The 6,981-nt window shown below is 35.0% G+C and overlaps 1 long non-coding RNA gene across 3 annotated transcripts; it reads left to right on the plus strand.

The window, feature by feature from the left end:
- The first annotated feature begins 254 nt into the window (after nucleotides 1–254).
- On the plus strand, nucleotides 255–5,531 carry LOC123898606. 3 transcript variants are annotated; one of them, XR_006805356.1, is made up of 5 exons: nucleotides 255–651; nucleotides 743–809; nucleotides 3,012–3,177; nucleotides 3,841–3,906; nucleotides 5,245–5,531. It is a non-coding gene; the product is annotated as an uncharacterized LOC123898606 (long non-coding RNA). The 3 variants fall into 3 exon arrangements; XR_006805357.1 differs by having other exon boundaries at nucleotides 3,012–3,128; XR_006805358.1 differs by lacking the exon at nucleotides 5,245–5,531 and adding an exon at nucleotides 1,141–1,181 and having other exon boundaries at nucleotides 3,841–4,705.
- Nucleotides 5,532–6,981: the final 1,450 nt, after the last annotated feature.

Raw genomic sequence — 6,981 nt, forward strand, 5'->3', positions numbered from 1 at the left:
CTATTAAAAATCAAACGCAGTGAAAATATAATAGCGCTTTTCGAGAAAACGCCATTAAAGGTGCAAACGCGGATCATTATAATAGCACTTCTAAGGAAAGCGCTATTAAATCCGATACTATATAATAACGCTTTTGACACAAGCGCTATAGTAGTCAAAATTAATAAAAGAAATTTGTGGTTGCCGGGTGTCGAACCTTTGACCCCTTAGTTGTTGATTAATAAATTAAAAAATATAGGAGTATATAGCAAAAATAGAACAGTCCTTGCTATCCCTTACTTTCCTAATTCGTTTCTCACTATCTGTCGTTCCTCTTTGATCACTCACCGTCGAACCCTTGGTTCTTCTACTTTCCATCTCATCAAACCTCCATCTTTATCCTTTTCAAGTTCCTTAGTTTCAACTTAGCACCTCACCTCCATCTCCGTCAATCCTAGTTCTTTCGTTTCGACCGAGCACCTCCATCATCGAACCCTAAATCTCGTGATTTCTCTCCCGGCCCAGCAATTGAACCCTAATCCTCGTGATTATCAAACCCTAAATTCTTGCTTTCAACACCTCACGCCCTTCTTCTACTTATTTTAGGTTATTATAAGAAAGGCATACCTGAAAGGTTTTAGGGAAATACTTGTTGCTTTACAGGAGCTCAAAGTAATTTCAATTTTGCTCTGTATTAATTTCATGTTGCTTTTTGGGGTTTTTTTTCCTGGTTTTTTTGTAAGATGCATAGTTTTTGTTTTAGACCATCCCACGGGGGCTGTATCTACCATTGGAGAACTTTCTAATGCACAAAAGCTAAGATACCATTGGTAAGATGCATAGTTTTGTGTTGTTTTTTATGATTATAATATAATAATTGGTCATAAATTATATGTTTTTAAATCTTAATATTATGTGTATCCTTTTCATTGTGACATGCTTTAGGAATAGAGCCATTAGATACATGTGTTAAAAAATTAACTAGTTCTATATCACAATATATGGTTTGATACTTATTTTTACAATTGAAATTGAATATATTTTGTGCATATGCTCCAGGTCTTGATCTATCATCCCAGTTGAATAATAATTGATTAAATTAATAAGGAATTATTAAGTGTAATCATTACTTGTTTTGGTCATTTTGGTTTTGTCCATCAGGTTCCAAAGCATATGAATCTGTGAGAAATATGCTACTCATGGTAATTACAAATCAAATGCTAAATTCACTTTTGTGGCAATGTTCGGAGTGGTTCACTCTATTATACTTATCTTAGATAACTGAATTCTGAAGCTCAAATGCTTATCTTATTTGTCTTATGGAGATGCTATCTTTAGGAGTAGAGGGAGGATTTTGCTTCTATCATAGGGAGATAGATTTGTATTGGGGTGAAGTGGTTTTCTTCAAGTTTGCTTTTGTATATTGGGATATTTATTGACTGTTCTGGTTTAAGCATTCCATATGCCTTATTATTGAATATAGTTTTCTTTGCTTATTTAGAAATTCCTTATACTCTGTGTTCTGGTTTAGAAATTCTTTGCTTATTTAATATAGCCGACATTGATCATTGCCTGAACCTTATTTACAAAATGCCTATAAGTGTTTCGTTATGGAGCTGAAGTCAGGTATATCCATTTCCTTTCTAATTTTCGTTCGTGTTTCATTCATTTTAGTTTAACATATTTTTAATCGAAATTGGAGGCCTTGAAGTTGTGATTTTGTGTGTGTGCGCACGCGCGCGTGCCTGTGTCTGTATCTCAGTGAAAATCAATTTTGCTCACCATCAATGTAGTCAGGTTCGCGCACCGGGTCGTAGGATCGTACGATCCTACGTGCTCATGAAGGCTAAACGAGCTAAGAACCCATGGAGGTTCGTTTTTGGGGCTTTTTGAAGTCAGGTTCGCGCTTTTTTGTGGTGGTGCGTAAAGCAACAGCAGGTTCGTAAAAAAAAAACGATTTGGGTTTAAAATTGGTTGGGCCTTGCAGTCAAACCGGGTCGGGTCAAGACACAGAGTACAAAACACGCTTCTTTTTTCTCAGAAACCCTAAGAAAAATACGCGTTTCTTCTCTGAAGAAAGAAACGCCGTCATGTGTCTTCTCAATTCTTCAATCGCGATTCAGCCTTGCTTCCTTCATAACATCTCGTTCCTTTCCTTTTGTTTCCTTTTGTTTCCTCTGTTTCAAACCTAACATCTCGTTCCTTTCCTTCACTTTCGTTTCATCTCATCTCTCTGTTTCAAACCATCTCTCTGTTTTCATCTCATCAATCTCTCTGTTTCATCTATCTCATCTCTCTGTTTCAAACCATCTCTCTGTTTTCATCTCATCCATCTCTTTGTTTTCATCTATCTCATTTTTTCCTTTATCCTGTCTGTGTTAATTTTTCCTTCATCTGCTGTTTTCATCTCATCCATCTCTCTGTTTTCATCTATCTCTTTGTATTCATCTGTGTTAATTTGTCCTTCATCTCTCCTTAATGACTATTATCAAGATGTTGGATTGGAAGATATTTTGAATGTCTAGATTATGTCTTTTGTGAATGATACTATAATAGGTCCTTTTTTTTGAATTATGCATAGGCCTTAAGTTGTGATTTTTTGAATGATGCATAGGCCTTTAGTTGTGGTTGTGAATGATAGGTCTTTTTTTGTGAATGATGCATAGGCCTTTAGTTGTGAATGATAGGTCTTCCTTTTGTGAATGATGCATAGGCCTTTAATTGTGAATGATGCATAGGCCGTTGGTTACTTATTTTATTAACTTAATACTTGGTTGGTTATGAAGTTATGAACAATTGGAATGATATATATATATATGAAATATTAATTAAGTTTATTGTGTTCATGTATTATTATTATTATTTTGTGGTTCTGTGTATATGTATATATGTGAAGTTACCATTTTACCCTTAAGTAGGTTCTTACGAATCGAGCTACGATCCCGACCTTACGACCCTCCACCAGCCTCCCGATCCTACGTAGGATCCCGAACCTGACTACATTGCTCACCATTGAACTTACACATCTGCAGGTTAAGGGAATTACCTATATCAGAGATTGGAAGGCTTGTATATGTAAAAAGAGTGGTAAAGAGGACAATAGTTTCGACCCGAGCTCCTCTAAGGGACTTTCAAGTGCCTAGAATGAGGTGGTGTATTTTATAAAGAATGTAGAGAAAATTTACTGATAGGAAAAGGGTGAGAATATAGGAGACTTCCAATGAGATAGATGTGTTGATTCACTTGATCTTTTTTATTTTTTGATCATTTATGCTCATTCAAGCCAAACTATAGTTGTAGAAAGATAGCAAGATTTCAATGATATCAATTTGTGATTCAGTTTGAGTGACTCATTTCGTATTTTGCTTTACAAATGCTAAATGATTGGTTACCGAAATAGAATTGAGTAGTAGTTGGGTAGGAAGATTCCACATTAGGAAATGTGAGAGATCAATGACTCCTAAAATTATAAAGAACCTTCAGTATATCTAGGGAAAACTTAGTATCTATATTCAACACATATTTTTGCCAATCCATCTTTATAAGGTTAGACAGGGGCATGACATGTAATTATCATATTTACTTTTTTTTGTTTGTCAAAAAGAATAATAATTTCACTTTGTCAAATTTCTACATGATTTAGATCAAAGGTGCATCACTAGCGAAACTTTGCAGTTTGCTTTGAGTAGTTATGCTGGTTTGGTTTGTTGGTAATATTGTGGTGTGTAGTGGTGGATGATTATTAGGTGTTTGTTTTTGGGTGTAGCTCATGTAGGAAATGTTTGATTGATTTTCCGTTTTCTTCATTTTTTTTCTCTAAATTCTTACATCTCTTTTTGGTTTTTCCCGTTTTTCATGCAGTTGTGTACATTGCTAGAAGTTGTTGCCACAAAAAGAGATCACTTGCATCCTCGTCGACGTCATCAAGTAAGTTCCCATACTCAATCTGTGCAATATTAAGTTTGTGAATTGTCTATTTGTAATATTCATGAGTTCATATAGTATGCCTATTGTCTTGACTAAGTAATAAAACTACCAATGTTTTGCCTATTGAGGGAAGAAAGAAGATGATGGCAAATCTTCTCTTCCTCGCCTTCCTTCTTTTTTTTGTGGTATTTATTTACTTCATCTTACTTTTGGCTTATCGAAGAACTAATTGGCAAAGATTGTTGTCAATGAGAGTTATTTATCAGTCAAAAACAACTCTTGGTCTAGTGGCTTAGGTATGTGAGTTGTTTATTTCTTTCTTTTACTAGTTGAATTAAACTATAGGCTAAATGTATATGTAACTTTTAATAGTTATTATCTTTCTGGTTTAGCATACTTGTTACTGAAAGTTGAATCACATAGGTAGGTTGAAATGGAAGTGTAGTCTGTTATAGGATTATAGGAATAACACTAATTGCACGTTGCAACTTTAGTTTAGAGACAATGTAATTTTGACTAGAGATCAATGTTGACTAGAGAAATGAATACCAATATGCCATACATAGTTCTGCTGACTATAATTAATTGAAGAACTCGAGTGTTGTTGGATTATTTTTTGTTGCTGAGTTGAGATACTATACTTCTGAACTAAGTTTGTTTAATTTTTTATTGGTGCGTTGCTCAACTGAAATACTACATGCCTTATGCTTCTGTCAAGATTAAATGTGTTTGGAAAAGTACTTTTTATTCTCTACTTTTTATTCTCTATAAAGTATTTGATGTTATGTTAGTTTTTATTCTCTAATGATAAGTTGCATGAAGTGAAGGAGGAATGGAAATATTATATGGTCACAAATATTGTTCCTGAGGCAAAAATTTTAAGGTAGGAAACAAAAGTGGATAAGTTACATGAAGTCTGCAGTTGCTATTTTTATTTTTTAAATTTGTATTGTGTTTGTGCACAAAGCTGCTACAATTGTTTGTGTTGAGGTGAGTGGCTTCCAGCCTTCTCTTCTTTGCTATTGTGTTTGGTCTAGTCGCAGGACCTATATTTTACTCTTTATATATAGTTTTGAGTGGTTGCTCTTATGGTGGTGTTATAATTGTGAGGTGTGCTTTATGCGAGACATAGGTTGGTGTTTTGTTTTAGTGTTAAACTGGTTGTGCTTTAAGTGAGTTAGGTGTCGTGGTCTTGGTTAACTTTTTCTTGCATCTTGATTTGCATATGATGTTATACTCATTTTCTCTTTAGTATAATATTAATTTGAAACAAAATTTGGATCAATCTCTCATGAACACAACATATTGACTATATTGAGTATATTTTTAATATTTCAGCAACTTCTTGAAAACATGAGAGAGGAGCTGGCATGGTTGTAAAATGGCAGAGGAATGCTTAGGTTAAATTTAATTTGTTTGCTGTGGTGTTCTGACGATCATCAACCGGTTGCAGGAAATGGACTGTTGGGAGCTTGTAGTAAATCAATTTTGTTGTCTTGTGGTTGGTTGTTTTAATCTGATTAAGGTTGAGGATCATAAGGACCTTTGTATTAGCATAAGTTTGTTTTGTTGGTTAGATGTACTCAAATATTGTTTCAGACCAAATCTAGTATATTTTTCATGTTATATTGAAAAAATACTTTCTATTCTCTATAAATTTAGTTGATGTTATTTACTAGTTTTTAAATTTGAAATTAACTCTAGGTTTACATATTAAAAAATAACTCCAATTTTACATATTAAAAAAAAAAGCTTCAGGTTGAATAATAAAAAAAAAACCTCCAGGTTTGAATTAAAAAAAAACGTAAGACTTACAATAGCGTTTCTTTATAAACCGTTGTAAAAGGTTTGGAAGAAAACATATTTACAACAGCGCTTTGCACGCGGGCGCTATAGAAGCTTTTGAACTTTATGACATATAATAGCTTTTTATTCACGGGCGCTATTAAAGCTGGAACCTTTAATAGCGCTTCGTCCTTAAACCGATATTAAATAATGTTGCCAAGCGCCTTAATCACATATATTATAGCGTTTTATTACTTACAATAGCGTTTTCTGAAAGCGCTATAATAGACAGCAGACATATAATAGCGCCAACATCTATAGCGCTTTTAAACGCTATAAAAGCTCAAAATAAGCGCTATAAAATGCATTTTTTGTAGTAGTGTGACTCCACTCTCGTCAATCTTGATATTGGTCTCCTTACCTTCATTGATGAGTACCATCTTCTCCATCAATTTCTTATCCGATTTCTGACGTTCTTTAATATCTTCAAGAAAAGGATTCGTCAATCTTAACATTCCAAGCTTCACACTTGAAGAAGTAACCTCACACACAAGACTCAAGTCTCGGAATTCTTCAATCAACTCTAACTCTTTCACCATCAATGATGACATATGCAAAGTCTTCCTACTTAATGCATCGGCCACCACATTGGCTTTTCCAGGGTGATAACTCAATTCAAAATCGTAGTCCTTTAAGAATTCGAGCCATCTTCGTTGCCTCATATTCAACTCCTTCTGGTCGAATAAGTATCTCAGACTCTTGTGATCACTAAACACTTCAAACCTCGATCCATACAAGTAGTGTCTCCACACTTTCAAAGCAAACACCACTGCGGCTAACTCCAAATCATGCGTCGGATAGTTCCTCTCGTGAACCTTCAGTTGCCTTGAAGCATATGCTACCACATTACCCCCTTGCATAAGCACTCCACCAAGTCCTAACTTCGAAGCATCGCAATACACGACGAACGACTCTTTGGCATCAGGTAAAATCAACACGGGTGCAGTAGTCAATCTTCTCTTGAGCTCTTGGAAACTCTTCTCACAAATACCATCCCAAACAAACGCTTGATCCTTCCTCGTCAACTTGGTTAACGGTAAAGCCAACTTCGAAAAACCTTCGATGAATCTTCTATAATAACCGGCTAAACCAAGGAAACTTCTGATCTCTGAAACAGATTCCGGCGTTCCCCACTGTGACACAGCGTCAACCTTCGCAGGATCTACCGCGATTCCTCCACTTGAAATTATATGCCCTAGGAAACTCACCTCTTTCATCCAAAATTCACAC

This window comes from Trifolium pratense, linkage group LG7 (genome assembly GCF_020283565.1).
Source record: "Trifolium pratense cultivar HEN17-A07 linkage group LG7, ARS_RC_1.1, whole genome shotgun sequence".
Taxonomy (NCBI): domain Eukaryota; kingdom Viridiplantae; phylum Streptophyta; class Magnoliopsida; order Fabales; family Fabaceae; genus Trifolium; species Trifolium pratense.